At 43.8% G+C, this 24,840-nt stretch overlaps 1 protein-coding gene and 1 pseudogene across 1 annotated transcript in view; both read right to left on the reverse strand.

Moving 5' to 3' along the window:
* Positions 1 to 24,840, reverse strand: part of Lrrc1 (leucine rich repeat containing 1) — a 113,885-nt gene that overhangs the window by 65,981 nt on the left and 23,064 nt on the right. The window lies entirely within an intron of this gene.
* On the reverse strand, positions 22,320 to 23,682 carry LOC146894606 (E3 ubiquitin-protein ligase makorin-1 pseudogene; annotated as a pseudogene).

Raw genomic sequence — 24,840 nt, forward strand, 5'->3', positions numbered from 1 at the left:
TTTTAATTAAAACTACTGCTTATATAAAACATAACATTAATTCTACTGGTTATAGATGTAGTATGTCACATTGTGTGCAGCAAGTAAGAAAATATTTTAACTAGGAATCAAATATCCATACTGTTTCCCCACGGCTGCAATACAATGAATATGTAAATCTTTCTTCTATACCCTTTAACAACATACTAAAATATATACAGAGATCAACACAAATATAAAAATATGCAACAAGCCTATGAAGATTCAGAACATACAAAGCAAGAGGTAAACTAGATAGTTATGCTTTAAGACAAAATTCTTAAAGCCAAAAAGCAGGGCAAATAATCATAAAGTAGGAGGGGGAGGGAGGGAGGGAGGGAGGGAGGGAGGGAGGGAGGGAGGGAGGGAGGGAAAACAAGAGCTGTGCTGTAAGTAGCCATAAAGAAATTAGGTCAAGTGCCTCTAATGTAAGGAAGACTGACTGAAAATTCATTTTTAAGAAACAGATAAATCCTTGTCTTCTCTTTCCTGCCCTTCACAGCCAGGCAATAAGTTAATTGATAGCATGGGGGCTTAACTGGCAAGAATAAGGCAACACCAATTTTAAAAAAAGGAAAAAAAAAGCTAAGGGCTATCAGAGAGAGCTCACCCTCCTGTCTGGGGGCAACCAAGACTCCAGGCATGGGCACAGACCAAGTGACACCAATCACCCTGGAGAGCAGCTGGCATGACGTCCCCACCCCCAACACAGTGTCTGCACAGGCTCATCTCACCCATGCCAGAACCTGGATCTCTAATTTAAACGGAGTCTAGATTCTCTGGATACCTAAGGGGGAAAGGCCTACAATATGCAAAAATCCAAGTGGGTATGCACACACACACACACACACACACACACACACAAACTTGCATAAATACACCACAAAGAAACAATACACGGAACCAAAGAAAACTTCATCAGTTAAAAAGTATAGGATTGGGGAGGGTGGTAACTGAAGTTGTATGTTATCAAATCAAGAAAATTTGAATTTAAAAAACACTTAGAAATATAAAAATAATGTAGCCTCCACAAAAGATTCTAAGAGAGGTAAATAAAATAAACAAATTTCCTCAGAAGAAGCTTGGAATAACTCAGAGATGGGAAAACAAAACAAAACCACAGAGAGAGAGAGAGAGAGAGAGAGAGAGAGAGAGAGAGAGAGAGAGAGAGAGAGAGAAACTAAACAATTCCACAAGCCATAATCCATGCCAAAAAACCACAGAAAACTACAGAACGTGACTTTCTGGTTCCCAAGGGCACAGCATCAGGACAACACAAACACGTTACAGTTAGGTCGGAACTGTATCCCACAGCCTCAAGTTTGAGACTCTCATTTCCCAGCTGGTGGTGCTGTGAGGCAGGGACTTAAGGAAGCTACAGTCAGTGGCGGCCTCACTAGCAAAGGTGTAGCACCATCACTTGGTGGTTACAGCCCAGAACAGCGTAGAACAGCATTTTACCTTACTCCCTCTGAATACTGGCCCATCACGATGTGAATAGGCCCCTCCTTGGACTCACACTGCCATAAATGCATCTCTCTACCCCGCTATGATGGACTAAGGACGTAAGCCAAAGTCAGTCTCTCCTCCCTGGTTCTGTTATTCTGATCACAGCAATGCAAAAATAACTAAGAGAAAGAAAATAAAAACCTAAGTAAGGAATACTGAGCTAACTGAACTGATGGTTCTACAGTAAATACAGAACTAGTTGGAATTTTTAAATTTCCAAAGAGGAATGAAATAAAGGGGGCAACACCCAAGCAGGAGTTTGAATTCAGAATGACACTGGACTGGATACAAACCTGAAGGAAAAGTCAACGGCATGCTGCCTTAAAAAGACAAGAAATTATTTCCCACCCGAATATGGAAAATTTGCTTTTCCCACACTTTCCCCAGAAAACTACCAAAATGTGGATGTAAATTTAAAAGAACAATATAACACTCAGGATAACAAATCAACAAATTTCAGAAAGACAAACAAATTCCCAGGGAAAGTCCCATATGCCCCGGAACCACAATCTCTGAGAATAATAAAACTACATATAAACCAAATATACAGGCTCCCAGATGGAATTTTGAAAAAAAAAATAAAACTCATCTCAGGGATTAGCTGATGTGGCACAAAGAAGACATCTGCAACTCTCCACGTGGAGACGACCAAACAAGCAAACGGGGATGAAGTGAAGAAGAGAAAATCATAATATCCATCTACATGGATAAAATCAGTATGGCAATATTAGAGAGGCAAGAAACTAAAAGTGTTAAGTCTTCAACTTCCACTAATGGACATCTACAGAGAGCTAGGAAGTGGAACACAGTCCAGATGAAAAACAAACACACTACTGGTGACATGGAAGCCTGTCACTTACAGGAACAGTGGAGCTGGGGTTCTCACAAGCCCAGGGAAGGCAAGAGGCCTCTGTCTCCAGCTGATCCAAATGGTGAAATGACTGAGAGCATCTATACTAGGACGATAGTTTGCTCCAAACATTGATTATGAGATGCTGGTATTTAGCAATTGTCTTCTCCTTTTATTTGTTTAAAAAATGGTATTTATATAATTATCCAAAGATGCAGTGCCTTGTGAAAAGTGAGTGGACAACACACAAAAGATAAAACTTTTCAAGTCTATTGATATACTCTGGGCACCACTCCTCAGACTGTAACTGAAAACAAGCATCGTGCACAAATACATCTCCACATTATGATGTTAAAATAAAAACTAGAAAGCACGTTGTGAATAAGTATACAGGCTAGCCAGTTGTTATGTAATTCAGTATTATGCAAATAATAAAAATTATTATTAAAAACACAACTGAACTTAAAAAGGGTTACCATGCAAACAAAATTCTTAAAAAAAAAAAAAGCACAAAAAACCCACCAAGTTCTCTGTAAAAAGCCATACTGACACAGGCAAGAGACGACAGTGAGGACATCGGGGGAGGGAGACAGATCACAGGTCAGGTGACATGAGTACTGCCTGAATCGTTTTTAAGATAGATAGATATATATACCTTAAATGCACTATGAATCTACACGAATGATTCTACTAATTGGAAGTATTTGATAATGAAGACGATGCTCAATGGGTGCTAATCCTTGAGATTTCTTTAACAATCAGTTGAGATTTATTTTAAGGGATGGCAATCTCTTTTTACTAGTTGTACCAAAGCATCAGCAAGCACAAAAGCCATTGAAAAGAGTCACATATTTGAATAACTGAGCCGATGCCAATTGTTCAAAGAGTCTGACAGTTTCATAATACATCAATGTGTTTACTCAAGCATGAAAAGCTTACTTTGTTTTCCAAGGAAGGCGTAATAGCAGAAGTATAAAAACCACCCCCAATTCCATGCACCCAGGGCCTGCCCGTAAGTAACATACAAGCAATCAAGTAAATTGGGTACTCAGGTCTGCAGTAAATAGCAAACATGATAGCCTACAGATCTCCACGTCTAATAGAGGTCATAGGTTGAGCATATCCTCATCTACAGCCTGTCCCAAATACCGCTTTAGTTAACACGGAAAGGTACACACGAGTAGCTGGAAAAATACAATGTGCTATGATCTCAACATGATCCCAGTAACTCCTCAGTCCTTTCCCACAGCAGCCTGACGGATCTAAGCAGGTGTTCAAATGTTCTAAATCACCTACTTTTCTTACACAACTGAGGAGATGTCACTCAAACCATACTACATCATAAATTTTCAGCTTCCTTACATAGTCAGAGAAAATAATTCATAAGCTATAAACCCTTCTGCCTTGTTTTTGAGATCAGCCAGGGCACACGGAGAACAATTTGTGTAGCTCTTCTGGCAGGGTGCCTGAGCACTGAGCAATCATGTGACAGAACACACAGCGACACTATTCTTCCAATCTACATGTTTGATTAGAGCTCACTGACCCACTTAGAGCACATTCTGTGCAATTATCCTCAAAGAAACCCCAATCGCCCGGGTTGTCGCGTGGCACCAGGCTTCTCACAGCCACTATTGTTCTTAGCAGACACGGAGCCTTTCCTTCAACAAAACAGAACGTTGCCCCATTCTCCATCTGACAAGGTCTTTGCCCTTTTGGTATTCCTAATCCTTCTTCCCTGTATTTGAGAAAGGGGCGAAAGAAATCTCAGTTCCAAAGGGGTTGCGTCCTTTCATGTTACTATATGGCCAACCATCTATCAGTTATACCCAAGTTGTTAAAATTCCTCCATAAAGTAGAGAAGAACCACTATTATGGATTCCCATATGGAACAACAGTGTCGAGAATGCCACGAACATTAGAAAAAAAAATGTGGCTGGGCTACAATGACACCCATTTCTATTTTGGAGGCATTCTAACCTTGAATGCAGTCTTTCATCTTCTTGTATTTTAAAAAACTTAAATCAAATCCCTAGCCCTGTCCTCATCAATGTGGGCTACCTTTTGATCGACTACCTATACAGATACTGCAAACCAAAAGCATTTCCCACAAAATCAGAAACAAGACAAGGGTGTCCACTATCACCAATCTTATCCAACATAGTGTTAGAAGACTTGGATCAAAGACAGGAGAAACAAAAGGGATGGACCAGGGTGAAAGCATCGCTACTTGTAGCTGACATGGAAAAACCCTAAATACTCCACCAGAAAACTCTTGGACACCTTCAGGAAAGTGCCAGGATTCAAAACCAACACACAAAACCCAGTCACCTTTCTATATACTGATAATGAATTTGAAGAGGAAGAAATTGGAAGGAAAAAATCTTAGCTTTGAAAGAAAGCAAAACTAAGTCTATCAAAGAGGCAAAAGAGCTATACTCTCCAATGGGACAGGCAGAAGTCCTATACTCTACAATGGGGACAGGCAGAAGTCCTATACTCTACAATGGGGACAGGCAGAAGTCCATACTATACAATGGGGACAGGCAGAAGTCCATACTATACAATGGGGACAAGCAGAAGTCCATACTATACAATGGGGACAGGCAGAAGTCCCACACTCTACAATGGGGACAGGCAGAAGTCCTATACTCTACAATGGGGACAGGCAGAAGTCCTATACTCTACAATGGGGACAGGCAGAAGTCCATACTATACAATGAAAACTTTCAGATACCGAAGAAAACAAAATCACAAGATAGAAAACTCCTACAAAAGTGATCTGCAGATTGAACATAATCCTGAACAAAATCCCAAAGGTATTCTTCCAGAATTAAGGCAAAAAGGTTCTAAAAGTTATATGAAAGCATACATTACCCAAAGAAAGAAAGAGTAACACTGGAGGTATCACACACCTGATGACAAATTATACTAGATTTATTTGAACAAAAACTGTATGTTTTGGCACTAAGACATGGAAGAGAATAGAAAATGGAGAAATAAGCACATACAGCTACAGCCAGACATCTAATGTTTGACAGCGATGTCAAACATGTATTAGGGAAAGCGAGCATCTTCAACAGGGATGGTGGGAAAGCTGGGTTTTCATATTGAAAAATGAAACTAAGGCCATCTCTCCCATCCTGCGCAAGGACACGTGTACACACACACACACATCATGAAATGGATCAAAGACCTTAATATAAGACCAGGAACTTTAAAACTGGCAGAGGAAAACCTAGGTAAAACACTACACTCAAAAGTCATAGACAGCGGTGAGTGCAAAGGGACGGGAGTCCCGGTGTTCTGATAGCCGGCCTGCAGCAAGCTAAGACCGCAGGCACGGAGACTTCTGGACAGCGAGGGGCTCTGATCCTGTGGAGGGGATCCTTCATCTGACAAAGGACGGCGATACAGTCGGAGATCCACATTGCAACACCGGACTGAGCCCCCCGAGGTCCAAATGAGGAGCAGATGGAGGAAGAACATGAAAAACGAAATCAGTACTGCGAGGGATGCTATCACCCACTGATACAAGGGAACGGATCTGATGAGAGTTTACCAAGGCCAGTTGGACCGGGACTGAACGAGGACGTGATCTAACCAGACTCTCCGAATTTGGCCGGATTCTCTGACTGTGGCTGACCCGAAGTCTTTCTGAAAAGCCATTGACTATGACATTGGGACCTGTTTCCTCTACATATAATGGATTTTGGGGATCCAGTTTGTTTGGACACTCACCTTCCTGGACCTGGAGGGAGGGGGAAGGAACTGGAACTTCCCACAGGGCAGGAAACCCTGACTGCCCTGGGGGACGAAGAGGGAGGAGGAGGGGGAGTAGGGGGAGTGGGAGGGTGTTGGGAGGGGGGGCGGAAATGGAAACTTTTATAATTTAATAAAATTTACAAAAAAAAAAAAAAAAAAATAGAATGAGAAAGGAACCTACAAAAGAAAAAATACAACAAGGAAATAGCAGAATAACAACATATATTTTATTAAACATTTTTTAGTATTTTGCAAAAAAAAAAAAAAAAGTCATAGACAAAGATTTTCTGGAAGGACCCAAACAGAACAGGAAATGATCCCAAGAGCTGACAAGCAGAATCCATCAAATTAAAAGCCTTCCATACAAGCAAAGGAAAACACCACCAAAGTGGAAGAGGCAGTCTATAGGATGTGAAAAGGTCTTGTAACCACACAGCAGACAGAGAATTAACCTACAGGATACATAAAGAAGTACAAATATAAACATCAAAAGGTCAACCACTAACAGAATGGAGTTCTCATCTAAGACATACATAGTAGACAGGCGGCTGGAGAACGGACAACTGCAGGATGTTTGGAAAAGTCACATGGAAACCTAGTTATTTTATAAGCTTATGTATATTATATATATATATTCATATAAAAGTGCTTAATTAGAGTTACCCAACACAGGATTATGCTCCTCCTAGAAGCCATAGTTGCCAAATAAAAAGCCCAGGGTCAGGTGTGGCATGGAGGGGAGATAGTGTGATTATGTCCAAAATATACTGTGAAATTCTTGGAGAGAAATACTTCTAAGACAAGACATACATAAGACCAACAAATGTTGAAAAACTATCCCACCATGCCTCGCCATCAGGGATATGAAAACTAGAGCTGTAGGAATGAGGATATGACTCAGTCTGTAGAGTGCTTCTCTAGCAGGCAGGAATCCCTCCGGGTGCTCCTGGGGTACAATCTGCAATAACCACATAAACCAGCCATAGTCCAGTACTCCCAGCAATTGGGTGGTGAATGCTGGAGGATCGGAAGTTCAAGGTCATCATCCTTGACTACATAGAGAGTCAAAGACAGTCTATGCTACAAGAGACCCTATATCAAAAGAAAAGGAAAAAACTGGCTGATTACCTCAGGAAGGACAGCTATCATCAAAAAATCAAATGACAAGAAATGCTGGTGAGAATGTGGGGAAAGAAAACCACTTAGTAACCGATGGTAGGAATGCAAGTGTCACAGCAAATATGGAAATCAGTGTTAGAGGGTCCTCAAAAACTGAAAATTAGAACTATTCTGTGATCCAGCTATACTATTCATGGTTTTACTACCAAAGGACTCTAAGTCTATGTGTCCTGGAGACAGGTGCACACCCTCGTTTACTGCTGCAGTATTCATGCTAGCAAAAAAAAAAATTTAAACCAATCTAGATATCCTTCAATAATAGATCAGCAGATAAGGAAAATATGATACACACACACACACAAAAAAAAAAAAAAACCCAAAACTTTATTCCACTACAAAGAAAAACGTCTGCAGGCAAGTTAATGAAACCGTGGAGGTCAGCATGCTAAGTGAAATAAGCTGGACTCAGAAGGACAAATACAAGTTTTCCCTCACAGGTTGACTCATACTTAGTATGTGTGCATATGTACAAATGTGTGCATGTCATAAACATATATAGAAAAGGGACCATGAGAAGAAAGAGATTCTGATTTAACTTGACCAATAAAATATGAGGGATTCTAAGATCTAGCCCCAAGAGTCCCACTGTCTTGAAGGAAGAGCAGAGGAGCTTCAGAAGAGAAGGCACTAACCGGCAGAAGAGAGGCTAGCGGGGTAAATGTTGGGAGAGGCCCTGGGGAAGGAGGATGAAGCCTCTTCTATCTTGGTCATCTTCACCCCCAAACAATCCTGGGGGGGGGGGAACTCTGTGTCTGTGTGCACATGTGTGTGATGAAAATAAGGACCCAATCCAGGAGGTTAGAAAATAGTCTCTGCTAATAGATGGAAAGGTAACAGGAAATGTGTTAAAAGGAGTCATGGGAAATATTGCTAACCTAGTAGTCATCCACAAAATACCTGGTAGAAAGTTCAGATCTACTACAGGAGGACATGTATTAAAACTAGATAATGCATGTTACAAAATTCTGCAGTTAATCATAGAGTGTTAACTTTTCTAACAGAAATTAGAAGAGAAAGTAGCTGAATAAAGTTTCAGAATAACATAAAAGTTTATAATAGGAAAGAGGAAAAAATATTTATAAAACAGTAAAAGATCCAGAGGAGCTAAGCAGAGAATTAAATAACTGCATCTCACACCCAGGATTTGAGTTTGAAGTGGGGTTTACTAAATGCTGAAGACCAAGAACTACTGGGGACTGGAAAGATAGCCTAGCAGGTAACAGTGCTTGCTCTAGATTCCGGATCCCAGCAACTACACAGTAAGCCAAACATTCTGTGCACACAAACAGCCGCAGTTCTGAAGAGGGCAGAGACAGGAGGATTGCTGTGGTTGTTGCCTCCCAGTCTAGCCAAGAAAATTCCAGGCTCGGGTTCAGAGAAAGACCCTGCTTCAAAAGAACATGGAGAGAGTGATAGAGCAGGTCACTGAGTACCCAGCATCTATATGCACACACGGGCACACAAACTCTCCCCCAGTACTCCCGACCCTCTCTGACTGCACAGCGTGGTAAATGCAATTATGTATCATATACTTTGAAATAACTAAGAGTAACTTTCCAGTGTTCTCAGCACATTCTAAATGTTTGAGTATAGCACAAATTCTAACTGGTCTTAATAAAAACCCAGGGTCAGATATAAGGGTTAATGCTGAAAGACCAGAGAAGCAGAGCAGCCAGCCCCTCATTCTTATCTCTACTGAATCCTTAGACCAAAGGGACGACCCTGTTCCTACAAATCCTCACACTGAATGCCCTTTCTATGAAACCTCAGACTGAATCCTGAGCTCCTATCTCTTCCCACCTTATATTCCTCTCTGCCCAGCCATATCACTTCCTGTCTCCACTTCCCTAGCGCTGGGATTAAAGGTGCGAGTCACCACCGTTTGGCTCTGTTTCTCTTCTAGACTGATTTAATCTTGTGTAGTCCAGGGTGGCCTTAAACTTACAGAAATATCCATATGCCTCTGTCTCTCGAGTGCTGAGATTAAAGGTGCGTGCCACCACTGCCTGGCATCTATGGCTAACTCTGCATTCTGATCTCCATGCAAGCTTTACTTGTTAAAGCACAAACAAAATCACCACATTTGAGATCAATGCAACTATACTGATTTAATTATTCTATACCGTATTTTAAAACCATAGCATTATTTTGTATTCCACAGACTTATACAATTATAAACTATCAACTTATAACAAAAAAGAATTTGGAATACTGACTCACAAAACAGAAAACCCATATCCAAACGCTCTCATATCCAAACACTCTCATATCCAAACGCTCTCATATCCAAAGACTCTAGAACAGGAAACAGTTAATCAATGAAATGAGACAAAAAGCTCCATCCCTTACTAAAACTATTTCCTCTATAATTGGGAAAATATTTTTCTTGCCAATTTATTTGTTCAGAGGACAGACTACTGTTCTCAAATATAATATTTAATAGGCTTGTGTTTTAGCTGCACAGGAAGCCGTTGTGCAACAGAGAAAAGACCGCTCGCTCATTTCTTCCCATGGCCCTAAAATCTCAGACGAGCCAATTTTAACCTGACAAATCTGCTCCCCGCCGAGTGCTAGCAGGTGTGCACTTGGGCATTTGAAACAAAAGGGCTGCATTTATTTTGCTCAAAATAGCTCTCCAATTTTTTGATATTTGCTGGCATATTGAAATATTCACATGGCACTTCCATGCCCCATCACTGTTTCACCATTAATGTGTATAATAAAGATATAAATGCCCAAGGTGCCCCCACCTTTGTTGAAAAGCTCAGGGATAAACCACGCTGAAAATCATGAAGCCAGGAATTTTCTCTTCTCTGTGCCTCATCGGAGAGGTGGACAGCGGCTAGTAGCATTTCCAGCCACTTGGACAGGAGAAACTCTTAATTAAAACCGGAAGACATCAGGGACAATACTGCTTTACTGGGAACCTGAATAAGCTGTCAACATGGGAGGATCGAGACTGCTGATGCCCAGAGAGGTGACAGGAGTGACAGGGGCTAAGCAGAGCAGGATGGTCCAGGAAAGAGCAACTAAAATACTGAAAAGTTTCTGCACCCCAATAAGCTACTCCACTGACAATAATACGAATCAGACCAAATCGAACTGAATTAGAAAAAGTCCAGTTTAATGGATACATTAACGCTGCCAGGTAGCTTTCCAACAACCAAGAGAGGAACTGGAAAAGGAAGACCGGAAATTTGTTCTCTGGAAGACAGTTTAAATACCCTGTGGGAGTGGTCTTGAGCATCTCTGGGGAGGGATCCTTGTTTGGCGGGCTTTCTCCTAGGCGGCAGAGTCTGGACTGAGGCAACTCTGAGGTGGGGAGGCCTGGGATGGAACTTCCACCCGAACATTTCAGACTCTGGATATATGGATGCCAGGCGCTGGGGTGAAGCCTTCACCCAAACATTTCATACTCTTCGAGTATATGGAGCCAGGAGCTGGGGTGACGCTTCCACCCAAACAAATACTTCTATCAACCAAAGCATTAGCAGCAAGAGAAGGAGTAAATTCAGATAAAAGTGATGAAACTTATACATCTGGAAAATACTTATACTACATATATGCATTCCAAGATCAGGGAAACAAAGTAAAATTATGTATGTGTGTATATATACATATGGACACAGATACATATTATAAACCTTGTTTTGCTGAAAAATATAATAGAAATACGGGAGGAGGACAAAAAGATAAACCTGTTGAGAGAAAAGTTAAGTCAAATGATTGTGGGCCATTCAACCTCTGTACTGATGCTTTGTATCACAGAAAATCAAAGAAGCAATGCTACAGAATGCTGCTTTTTCCTTCACAGTTTCTCTCTTTTGTTTTGCTTTGCTTTTTTTTTTTTGTCTGTTTAGCTTTTTTGAGACAGAGTCTTACTTTGTAGCCCAGTATGGCCCTGAAATGGGATTATAGAAGTACATTCTTCACATTTTAAACAATAGTAATATCTAGGAAAACTTGGGGGAGAGAGAGAGAGAGAGAGACTTTACATGGAAAACTGGAATCTAATGTGTCTTCCTAGAGTAGGGTCTTTGCCTATCATGCAGGAAGCTCTGGGTTAAAAATTTAAAACCCCATAAAATTGGGTGTGATGGCACAAGCCCACCTTCCCCAACTCTTGGAGGGCAGAAGGCAGAAGATCCTAAGTTCAAGGTCAGGACACTCAGCTGCACAATCAGTTCAAGGCCAGCATAGGATAAGGGAGGGAAAATTTAAAAATCAAATATATTTAACCAAGTTTACTAAACCTGACTGACACTCATACACAGATGTTTAGGTACAGTCTCATTTGGGGGCTGAACTGTTGAGGTTTCATGTTGAGGCTGGATTTAAAAGTAATGAACTAATTTGTTTGGCAAAATAAAATTTAAGGCAGTAGTCAAGCTGTGGCAGGGGTGCTGCTGACTTGCCTGACGCAGGTCCACGGTGAGAGGAAGGGAAAAAGCAAGGGCAAAGGTGAGGACCTGTGAAGTTTGGCAAGGAGAGGCCGAGAAGCAGCATAGGCGGTCAGGTGGGAGAGCGCAAGGAACAAAGCAGCTGGAACCACAAAGAACTCCCCCATCCACCCTGAGTCACCACAGAGAAATTGGTAGGTATGTGTGTGTGTGTGTGTGTGTGTGTGTGTGAGAGAGAGAGAGAGAGAGAGAGAGAGAGAGAGAGAGAGAGAGAGAGAGAGGCATCTCAAGCAGGTGACTGAAGTTGGTCATATCATCCACATGATAAAGTGCTGCAAGCATAAAAGACACAGGACTGAAGTGCTCATGGAGGCTGGTGTCAGAGCTCCTAAGGCCAGACAGTAAGTGTCAAGGTGTGAGAGAGACACCCCCTGTCCCCGAAGATTACTGAATGAAGCTGTGAAGGTAAAGCCTAGTTGCAATGGAGACCTTGGGATGCTGGAGATACCAGAACCAAGTGACGTCCCCAGAAGAGAGCTGCAGGCATGGAGTGGAATAGCCCCAAGAGACTGTGCTGCAGGTGGACGAAGTGGAAAGTGCAGGTTGCAGCTGGTATGGCTCCACCATGAGCCCCAGACGCTGGACATGCAGTGCAGAGTTTGGTGTTTTCTCTGGTGAATTTCAGTCTCGCTCTGTTCTCATCATTCGTTGCTATGCCCCACCTCTTCCCTTTTGGGATGGAATGTTTTTCTGTGCCACTGTGCATTAGAAACATGTACCTTGTTTTCAGATGACAGGAGCTCACAGGTAAGTGAATGTCTTCAGGCTGGGCATGGTGGCAAGCATCTTTAATCCCAGCACTCGAGCCAGAGTCAGGTAGGTCTCTGTGAGTTCAAGGCCAGCTTGATCTACATAGCGAGTTCTAGGTCACCCAGGGCTACAGATCCTGTTTCAGAAAAAAGGGAGGGTGGGGACTGCCTTCAAATCTCAGCTGAGACTTTGGGTTTTTAAAGCAGTACCGAAACTATTGAACACTATGCAGCCTTTTGAATCTGGACTGATTGTATTTTACCTTGTGAGATGGCCAAGAGTCTTCCACAAATAGTGGAAAGTAATGGCAAAAGTGATGTGTTTGGTGTCACGCTGGCAAGGCTGTCACTGTGACGGCTAAACGATGGGAAGTGGTATTACCACGGAAATGCGGGGCATGGCTCCCACCTATCTCCTGCCATGCCCTGGATCCTTCTTGTTTGACCATTCTTCTAAACAGTCTTCCTCACTGCTATACAGAAACGTGATGAAAGCAAGAAAGAAAACTGTTTATTATGGCTCCTGATAACTGGAGTCCATGACGGCAGGAAAACTGATGGCAGGAGCCTGAAGCAGGTGACATATCTAGGAGGGGTTTTTGTTTGAGGTAATCTCATCATACAGCCTGGGCTGGCCTAGAACTCACTAGCCCATTGGCGTCTAGCTCAGAGATCTGGCTGCCTCTGCCTTCCTGGGTGCTGGTATAAGGCATAGGCCACCATTCATGGCTTTATGAGGGACTGTTTTAGATTTTCTTCTTTTTTCTTTTAGCAACATATTTTTTTAATTTTAAGATTTATTTATTATTATGTACACAGTGTCTGTCTACATATATGTTTGCAGGCCAGAAGAGAGCACCAGATCTCATTATAGATGGTTGTGAGCCACAATGTGGTTGCTGGGAATTGAACTCAGGACCTCTGGGAGAACAGCCAGTGTTCTTAGCCTCTGAGCCATCTCTCCAGTCCTAGATTTTCTTTTTAGAGTTTTTTAGGTTAAATGATGTAGAAAGACCTACTCTAAATATTGGGTGGTATTCTTTGCTCTGGGTTCTCAGACCAAATGAAAATGAGAGAGTGTATTAAACACAGGGAGTCATCACTTTCGGTTGCCTGGCTAGAGGTCCCATGGGACTAGCGGCCTTCAGTCCCCGCCATCAGCACGTTCCCTCCAGCGATGGGGTCTGAGCAGTAATAAACGGGTTCTACAAGAAGCTGCTTTTGTTACATACTGGAGCATAGCAATGAGAAAGCAAGACAGCTGGAACAAGAAAGCCTGGCTCCTAAGGAGATCTAGAGGATGACAAGGCAGGTGGGAGCAGCTGACTAATAGGGGAGGAAGTGAGAAATATCGTAATAAATGAGGAACATCCTGCGAAGGAAGAATAGGGGTTATCATGATGGTTCAGTGGGTAAAAGCACTGGGCACAAAGGATGCTTATTTGTGTTTGATCCCTGGGAACCACATGATGAAGAGGGAACCAAATCCCACAAACTGTTCTCAACAAACACACACTGTGGCTCACACAGACACACACACACACACACACACACACACACACACAAATTTAATGAAAGCGTTAAAAAGCATTTTTTAAAAAAGGATATTAAGTTTCTCCAATTATAATAAACTACATCTGTTATACTTCAACATTGGAACAAAAGCATACTATTTTATAGTCAACCATGACATTAACCATATGAGGACAGACTCCCAAAGGCATCCAGTAGGAACGCTGCATAAAGAAGGTTCTCAGTAAAACATCAGCCCGAGACACCATGGCTACGGCATAAGGGCTCAGCAAAGAGAGACTCACAGAGAAAACACAGTGAGGGCTCTCCCTGTGTGTACAAGGTATCCACGCCCCACCACTTACTGCTAAGGGGTTTTTCATCTTCTGAACCAACAAATTGATACCATCCCAAACCAGGTTCGACTTTTCTAGAAAACAAGTAAGAACTGGAAGACTCTGTAAATAACACAATGCCCTAAAACTAAAGCTCACCGCACAAGTTAAAAGCTAGTTAGTTTCAAGGCAAAATTTAATTCACACTTTTAATGAATAATTAGATGGAAAAGTCTTTATATTCGCAATAATAATGTACAAAACACATTTTAAAACCATTATCAACAAATCTTGAAGGGGAAAGGAATAAACAGCATGATTTATCACTTAATACAGCATGTTTAAACCACAGATTCAACTCGTAAACCAGGAAGGCCCTCAAGCTTCGCACTGGTGGCCATGATGTCACTGCACTTATTTTAGAAAGCCCGTTCCAAGATCTTGCCACAGTACTTTTCCAAAGCAGAGAAGGGGTGCCTTCATACAACAGAGGCAGCAAACACTGAAAACTAAGCCAGTCAACAGAGAGATACACCCCAGGGTCCCACCGGACCCCAGGGGACTCCCTACAAGCCACATGAACTGGATTAGCCATGTTATGCATCCGGACTCCTAGGTTCTAACTAGATTCTAGACACTTAGCAGTATATAATTATCGCATAATAATCACAATAAAATTTTATCCTAACATTAGTCTGAACACACATCAGCTATAGTCTGTTTTTATAATTATAATTTAAGATTTAAATTCTGTCATTTTAATATAAGGGTTCCTCTCTATCCACACGGGATTATATTCCAAAGTTTCTGTAGCTCCTGAAGGGGCAGCCTTATACCTTTCAAAATAAATGCTTGTATATTTAAATTTCTCACACTGACTAAATTCACGCTGCTCCCACTGGTCGATGGAAACATTAAGTAAACAGCGGCATGGAAAAGCTCGGGGGTATCCCCTAGCAACTCAACAATGCAAAATCCAAACAGATTTCACACTGACCACTACAGTTTAGCTTCACAAACTGAACCAAATATCAAATTCTAACATTAATCCAGATGAAGAGCCACAGACACAGGCCTAAGTGAGAACCGTTTAAATCGCCCCACTGTCTGAGGCACAAGAGCAACCCCTGGAATGCAAGCGTCTGCTCGGCTCCCCCATCTGCACTTTCATCTGATTAAATCTCAAGTCCTAAGTCTGCTCTCTGCATGAAGAGAACAGGCAGCCTCTGGAACCGTCCAGTTAAAAGATGTTCTTTTTAACAATCTGTTAGCTGTATTTTTCACTATTTACTAGCAACCTGGGTAAGAGGCAAAACACTCTTGCTATTGTCCAATACAAAACCATACAAGTATGACGGGTGGCGGCCAGAGGCCACACAGGGAGCTACTCTACCCTAAATGAGGGCTACAGTGCAGCTCCGTCGCTAAGCTCTTGAAGCTGGGTTCTGGCTGTGTCCTTGCGTTTGTTGGCCAGCTAGTTGCTCAAAGCATTAGCTAGTAAGGGCCAAATTCAGCACATCACCTCAAAAGTTCTCAGAGTCAGAAATATCTGTGACATGCAATCAAAAAGAGAATTCATGAAACCTTGTCTCAAAAAAACCCTAAAAGAAGGGGGGGGGGGGAGAGAGAGAGAGAGAGAGAGAGAGAGAGAGAGAGAGAGAGAGAGAGAGAGGAGAATGAATTCCTGAGAGGGAGAACAGAGTCTTTGGGGAGTGGTAACTGCCACTTGCCGTGCACGTGGAGGGATGGAGTTTGTATCTCCAACAGTCCATACACACACACACACACACACACACACACACACACACACCAGCACTCAGAGACAAGATATGCGGGATCCTTGGGGAAAGCTAGCTACCCAGACTTGCAAAACCGGCAAGCTGTAGCTTCAAGTGAGAGACTTACCTGAATATGTAAGTCGGTCAGTTGAGGAAGACATCAGACTCTGGCCTCTGCACACGGGTGCACTCACACTCACTCACACTGTGCACCTACACACATATGAAAACACATATGTGTAAAAGGAATGGTACCGTAAGATACTCCCAAACTTAATTCCCGTGTGAAGTGTGGGAGATTATCTTTGGCATCGGGACCTCCAGGAAACATGAAAGAGCTCCCAGGTGTCCAGCCGGATGTGAGTAGCCCTCCAAAGGTCTCTGGGCAGTTTCCTGAGCTAGTTCAGCGGTGTCCATGACTTCTCTGCTCCAATTTCCCAGTGTCTTACTCTCAGCTGACAGCCAAATTTCTTTACCCAGATTTGTACAAAATAAGGGATTAAGGCTGCTATGTCCTGGCTCACTAGATTCATCATCAGGACCATTTGGAGTAGAGTGGAGACACGGTCCTCACTTCCTCACTCCTTTGTCTCTGGGGATCTGTGGAAAATACCTTCCAGAGCCAGAGCGTGTGAGCCGAGGATGCCTGGACTTCTTTTAAGTAAGACGTTATCACGTGCAGGAGTCAGAACATCATTGACGGGCGCCTCTGAACCCTCACTTCAAAACCTTACAACACTCTTTATTTCTTTGTTTGTTTTTCACAAACGCAGTTCTAAAATAATGAGAAATAATACTTTTCTTTGTGTTTCCCTGGCTGTCCTGGAACTCGCTCTGTAGACCAGGCTGTCCTCAAACTCACAGAAATCCACCTGCCTCTGCTTCCCAAGTGCTGGCATTAAAAGTTTGTGCTACTACAACAAAAAATAGTCCTCATGTGCCAGATACTAGGTAAGGCTTCCACACACACAATTGCATGTAAGCTAAAAACTGCCTGATCCAGGCCACGACCTTGATTTTACAAAAGAAGTAACTGCAGTACAGAGAGGGTACCTGACAAGGCCAAGTTACACTGGAGAATGGCTGGGAGATGCAGAACCACATTCAAATGCCACACCCATCTACTACCAATGGCAGAGTAAAGTGCACTAGGGAGTTCAAAGTCTCTAGGATCCCCTAATTAACTGGCTGGCTATGCGAGCAGCTCAGACAAGCAGCTTCGCCTCCTTAACACCCAGTTTCTTCATGGGTGAAAAGGAACAATGACGGTGTCTCTCTACTGTGGTAGCCACTACGTGAGTGAATACTGGGCATATCCAGAACAGTAGCTGCACATGAGAAATGTAATGTATAATATGCTAGCGATAATAACTGCTTGTGGGCATTATAAAACCAGATGCTTCTTTGTGGCCAGGTTACAACATCTCCTCAAATGTAAGACACTCTGATCCATCTATCTTGCTAGCCCTGGAATATACTCTCAAGATGCAACTAAGTTCTAAACAGCAACCGTCTTAACACATTTTTTAAGGCTTCCTTTCTTTTGCAAAAGGAGAAAAGAATCACACACAAAAAGATGCTCTACAGGGAAATCAATAGACTGCTAGAATCAAATGTTACATGGCGTCAAAGGGTAGAATTCAAACATAAGTCCAGTGATCCATAATCCATCAGGTACTCAGGCTTCTAGTCAAACACAGCAAATGTACTTCATACTAATCAAACCAACAAAAACAAACCAACGGTGAGCTAAAATATAGACGAAAAGGCTAGAGAAGTATCAGCAAAGCTCAGAGCAAAGCCAGCAAGACTAAGTGAATGGGAGACACAAAAGGAGCAGAGACAGGACGGGAGCTGGGAGCCTGCACTAGAGAACAGCCGCATGCCTTAAGAGATTTTCACCATTCTGGCTAGGCTGGCCCAGAGGGGCGCTCTCCGAGACAGGACTCTTCTGTCTGAAGACCCGCCAGCAACCCTGGGCACCTGGGAGGGCAAAGAGGCGCAGCTCGATCTATACACACACCCATACATTACCAGCAGACAGTGATTCTAATTATAAAAAGAAAAGAACACTGGTAAAGTAAATTATGCACTGGATTTTTTTTCCTTAGTTTTTGTTCTAAAGGCCTCTACCTCCTCAACAGCCCTGCTTCTGGATCCAGAATGCATTTAGATATGCTTAGGAACCCAACGAACTGTGATTACCCCTACCCCTAACACAACAGAAATATGTCTTCCCCAGCTTGGCCATCATCACAGGACAAGGTGGGAACTCACAGAACCCTGGCACGTGCTAGTAATATCATTAACATTAGTGGGCTGGCTGTAAGAGATTATAGAGGGCTGGCTCTTATGCCACCAACATTGCACGCTGTAAGCATCTGGTTCCTGCACACCAATTGGCAGATGCAAGTGCCAGGGCCACACCTCACCCAGATTCTGCTGTAAGTCCAATGTTCTCTCCGACTCTGCCCTGGTGGCTTTTTCTAACTTCAGTTCCCACGCCCACAAGACCCAGCACCCTATGTTCCTATGCTAATGAACCAACTGTCGTCAGTTATGACTTTATTGTTCCCAATACTTTTCTCCAGCAACCAGCATCTTACTCATTCCAAGTTTCTCTGAAGTTTCTCTGAAGCTTTACCCAATTGTCTGGGCAAAACGAATCATGTTCCTTTAGCGCTCTGCTTCTTCAACAGGTGGACAAACCCCCAGCTGAAATAAAGAATGAACTAAACAGGCCACAGTGTACCTGAAAACACCTACCACACTTCCACTTGGCAACAGGTATCCTGTGCCCAGCTGTCCAAGGAAGGAGACTGATACTACCTGATCAATGTCTTAACTGCATTTGAAGTTCCAGTTCAGGACAGGTGGCTCACATGTATTCCATCCCCTGGTCAGAAAAATGGCAGAAGGAGCAGCTTTGTGCCAGAAGAATGAGATCAAATCCACGAGTCTTGACATCATGAGACAATTACGTTAGGCATACGGTTGCTTGAGCCCACCTATTAATGCAGGCTCCAAAACTAGGACTTTGGGATCTGATCTCTTACATGCTCCATTAACTCTTATGAGGTAGCAAATTTTGGGAACCTTTAAAGGACAGTGCCATGCAATTCTCCACGTGTGGCTAAAGGCAACAATGAGGAACACATGGACACAGGGACACAGTACAGAGTGACCGGACTACAAGCCTAGTGAAGAGCTTGGTCTTGGCCGAAGACACAGTAAATGGGAGAAGCAACTGCAGTCCAGCCACGGCTCAGCGTATCTGAAGACCTGCCACGGAAAGCATTAGACCTGCTGCGGCCCAGCACTAGGAAAGAAGGCATATACTTCCCCACACACTCGACTAAAACCCGGCAGGGTCCTCAAGGAACGCTGTGAGGTCTATGCAGGACGTAGGCCTGACAACAACTTGGTAGAGTTTTCTCTGAAAGAGCCGGAGACTCAGACACGCAATGGATCCAGAAAGACTTTAGGGCTCTCCAAGTTCAATGTCTAGGCATATTTTCTGCCTCACATTCAAAATTTGCCAACGTAATTTACAGGAACACTAGGTGATATGCACTTTGACCTATAACTGACTAGTGTATAAATATGGCATTTACAAGAAGCAACCAGGAAATCTCTAGATTACCCAGTATCATATGACAAAAGTCAAGCACAACACAATACACGGCATAGCTGCTGGTGTGTAAAAGGAACGTGAAAGGCAGAACCATCAACTCAGGAAGCAAAAGTCATGGACGCTTGCTTGAGGACTACTGGACAAGAGAAGAAATATCACACTTACAATCCTCCTGCTTCGACTCCAGAATGCTAAAATTACGGGTATATACCACCACTCAATGATACAGAGACTTCTTAAATGCAGAAATATAACTGATTTCCATCTAATTTTCCCAAGATGATTGAAACTTACTTTTAAACCTAAAAAAAAAAAAAAAAAAAAAAAAACTTGCAGAGGAAGACAGTATCAGTGGGAATGACATGAAGACCCGTGTGAAGGACTACGGTAGACACCTCAAATACCTCGGACACAAGCAGACCAGACTCAGCACTAACCCTGGAGTCACAATAAGGATCGAGAGTACTGAAAAGATGGGTGTCCAACCTTTTGACATTGTCATCTACAAATGCACTGGCTGAGCTCACCGACATTTTGGACACACTTAAGCAATCCATTTTGCAAAAGGTTTATGCTTTGGAAATACACCCAAGCACTGGCCACTTGTGTATTGTCCTGGTTAGCCTTGACTGTCAACGTGACACAGTCTTGACATCCTGCCCTCTTCCTTCAGTGATAGACATAACATAAAATAAACATAACATAAAAATAAACGTAACAGACATAGGGTCAGTGTTCTGTCACAGCAACAAAGTAGAACAGAACTGTCCTGTCTCTTTCCTGTTGCTATGGAAATACTCCAACCAAAAGCAACCTAGTGAGGGATGGATCTGTTCTGTTTACTCTGTTAACTCTCAGGTAACAATCCATCACTGAGAGAATCAAGACAAGAATTTCACCCACAATCAAAGACATACAGCAGAAACCATGGAGAAACCCTACTACCCGGCTCAAGTTTAGCTGGCTTTTTACAGCCCAGGACTACCTGCCTAGGCATGGTGCTGCCCTCTGGCATTAGTTAGTAATCAAAACAGTCCCCCCACAGCTTCCCACAGGCTAATCTGACCTATGTAATTCCTCCTCTTGGGTGACTCCAGGCTGTGGCAAGTTGACAATGGTAGTATGGGTATTGGTGACTCTAGACTGTGTCAGGTTGATAACAATAACATGGGTACTGATGATGGCTGCTCTCAAAGAATCAGGACAGTCTCATGGCGGTCTTCGCTCTTCTGGCCTTTCCTGGCACATGGAAAGATTTGCACCTGAGCCCAGTCTTCCTCACTCATGGAATAGGCCAACATCTCCAAAAACATAAGAATGCAGGTTAAAAGTCTGCAAGAACTCAGGGAGAGCGAGTTCAACGTACAGGCATTATTCCTCACGCTCTGAAGGAGTAACGTTCTATGGGGACAAGGTAGGGGAAAACAGATGAGAATTTAGTTATAGGCAATGAGATTTCAATACTTTGCCAGTGATGAGATGGCCATTTGTCTGGTAACCCTGAGTGAACCAGAGCTAAAATGTGAACCAACCACTTTACAGCCCATGAGTCTACCAGGAACTGGACTCCTGCCCAGCAACAATCTGAACCCTGGAAGCTTGCCCTCCCCAGCAACCATTAGCAACACATGCTTTCAGTGCTCCCAGTCCTGGCTTGTGAAGACAGTGGGAATGCCAACAGCTTTCCTGGTTTTCAGAACACTAAAGCTATCATCCTGGGACGAGTACATCAACTCTGGCAGGATAAAGCGTACTTCTCCCATGCTCCTCCACTCCCGGTGTGGAAGCCTTTCTCTGGCTTCGAGCTGCCCACTTGTCTGAGGAGTGGAGTCAAGTGTAAAAAGCATGTTCCTTGCTCTCCCGGGCACGTGAATCTTTGCTGTCTCTCTACCCTCCCCTCGGTGCCTCTGCAAATTCCCTCCATTGCTATGCTCTTCTCGCCAAGGCTCTGAACTCACCACCTGACCCTTCAGCAGTTCTCAGAGTACCTGGAAATGCAGAGAGCGGTGGCCTCTCCACACAGGACCCGTGTGGTAATGATATTCTCTTTGACAAATTTTATTTCAAAATCAGCACTGAAATACTTTCTACTGGTCCTACTTAAACAGCAGAAACAAGTTAATCTCATATTAAAAAGTGAAAAAAGGATAAAAAAATCAAGTGTTAAAAAGGAAAGTCCTAACTAACCATCACACCCTGCCAAAGCTCTGCCCACACATGCTCTGCCCACACATCCTTCCACCTTTAATGGTGCTGCAGTTCTATTGTCTGAACACAGCAATAACCTGGGAGGAGGGGAGAAAGAACTAACAGGCAAGACCAGGTGTAATGACACATGCCTACAATCTCAGTCCTTCAAGGGTGGAGGCAGGAGAATCACCACAAGTTCAAAGACATGGAGAACTACACAGAGAATCCCATGTCAGCCAGGACTACATGAGGCCTTCTCTCTCTCTCTCTCTCTCTCTCTCTCTCTCTCTCTCTCTCTCTCTCTCCCCCCCCCCCCTCTCTTTCTCTCTCTCTTTTTTTTCCTAACTTGAAGATTTATTTTTGTAACTTTTTGAAACAGAAAACAACACACTCTTGGGGGAAGGTGAGGGTAGAGGAGCAGGCCCTGGGGAGTGAGGACAACAGCACTGGAGTCCGAGAGGCCTGCCTAGGAGAGCCACACGCACTGCCACACAGCACAGGGGACAGCTACTGTCTGAGGCTCCGCAGACCAGTTCCCACGCCACGCAAAGCTGCTATAGATCCAAGTCATAAAAATCCTCCAGCTCATCGTGAAACAAGTCCCACTCGTCCTCAGAGTCTGTCAGCTCGTCGTCCACACCTGCAGCCAAAAGCATAAGCAACATCTCGCCCAGCTCAGAGGTGACAACCTCCTCTTCGTCGTTGTCATAGGGGTTGTTCTCTCTCTCCTCAATGAGCTCCCAGAAGTGGCTCCTTCGTTGGGCCCGGTATCTGCTTGATGTTCCCACTTTCTGTCCCTGTGGCTCCTTTCGACGGCCATCAGGGTACGCATGCTTGTAAAAACAGTTCCCTCCAAAGGGGCAGCTCCCACATCCTTCATCAAAATACCTGCACACCTTGTTGCTCATGGCCTCCTTGTATTTCTGAGTGAGTTTCTGCTTCTCTTCTTTCTCTTCCACCCAGTACTCACTTGGAATGACAAAGTTAGATGTGATCCTTCATTCGGGGCAGGACTTTATGATCTTGCTCTCAAATTGCTTAGCACTTCTCCATTTGTGGATACACTTGAGACAGTAGGTGTGGTTGCAGTTGGACAGGATCCCAAAGCGGCGCTCACTGGGGTTGGCTTTCTCATAGACCACCTCCATGCAGATCCCACATACCATGTCCTTGCTGCGCTGCACAGCAAAAGAGAGCTCCATGTCCTTCTCATGGGCCTCAATGCAAGATTTTATGTGTTGTGACCTCTGGGCAGCATCCATTGGGTGCAGGACCTGTAGGCCACACATGTCACAGGAGTCTCCGTGGAGATACACACAGTTTTCCCCATAGTGACACTCTCCCACTGCAGCATAGGGGCAAAGCTGCTTCTTTGTCACCACTGCAGTTGGCTCCTTCTCCGATTCTTCCATGGTCACTGAGCCCTGCAGGGGTACTTCAGTGCAGGAAGGGGCAGTACGGCCACAGTAAGGCTGCCCGGGTACAAACTCAATGGCACTCACCCAGTCCTCTGAACCTGCTCCTACAGCTGCAAAGTTTGGGTTTCTTGACTCAGCTTCGCCTGGATTCATTTCAGCAAGTGATTCAACTCCCGAAGAGAGACTTGAGGAAGCAGCAAGGGATGGTTTTGCACTCAGGTCTGTTGCAGTCACTTCCTCCTGTTTCAGTGGCTTGCTGTGTTCGTATCTTTAATTCCAGAACTCAGGAGACAGAGACAGGCAGATCTCGGTGAGTTTGAGGCCAGCCTGTTCTACAGAGCTAGTTCCAGGACAGCTAGGGCTGTTACAGAAAAAATCCTGCAGCGGTCTCCGTACACACAGCACCCTCGTTGAAAATACTTGCATACTGCACCGTATGGGCTGTCGGAAAGGTCATGCGAGTATCGACAGTTATCTCCTTGCTTACAAACCCTATGCATAAAATACCTGCAGGTCACCTGTTTCGTCCAGCCGCCGCTGCTGCCGGCGCTGCCACTGCCCCCTCCACCCGTCCCCCGGGGACAGGGCAGCGACTGTGGGGATAGGGGTGAGGGAAGCCGCTGCCCCTGCGGCTGGCGCTCCTGCTCCTGATGTTGTGGCTGTTGTTCCGGGAGCCGCAGCCTCCGCCATTACTGTTTATCCCACACCTCTCTTTCTCCTTTTTTACAGCAGCATGGTGGAGGCGACTGGTGTCAGATGAACCCGGATTCCAGACGACCGAAGAAAGTTGCACCATTGCCTCCTCCAAGCCGAAAGTCGAAAGGCGAGGCCTTATCTCAAAGCATCAAAAGAGAGGAGGAAGAACTACTAACATAGTCAAGACCACGAATATCCTCAGAATAAATAAGACCCAAAACAGAGAACCACCATCATAACTCCCACTGCTAAGCCCCTGAGACATGGTCATATCGTTTAGGAGGCACAGTGACAAGGGCCGACAGTATTTTTAGGGGCCCTCAAAATGTTCTATTATCTTTAATGTCAAAAGTTTTAAAAATAAAACTGATAAAAATGAATATGTAATAATGACTCGACCCTGAATTATATTTGTCTAGTGCAACCATAAACTGTGATTTACAGTTTACAGAATAAGCAGCCATTAAAAGCAAAATGCTTATGGGAAGGCCCAGGAAAGTCACCTGTGGCTTTGTCCTTAGAAGACAAACAGAGAGAGTGGCGCCAGTCACTTGGGATCCAAGGCAGACACAGAACCTGCACGGAAGGATGGGTCTAGGTGGCTGGCACTACCGGACACAAGCGAGCAGGGCCCACGGCGCCTCTAGGTGCTGACAGTTCTGTGTGCTACTTTCTTCTTTTTCCCTGCTCATATCTACTTCACTTTCAAATATCTCTGGCAAATTGTGATTTTACTACATGTGAGCT

The sequence above is a fragment of the Myodes glareolus genome, chromosome 4 (genome assembly GCF_982192425.1).
Source record: "Myodes glareolus chromosome 4, mMyoGla1.1, whole genome shotgun sequence".
Lineage (NCBI taxonomy): Eukaryota > Metazoa > Chordata > Mammalia > Rodentia > Cricetidae > Myodes > Myodes glareolus.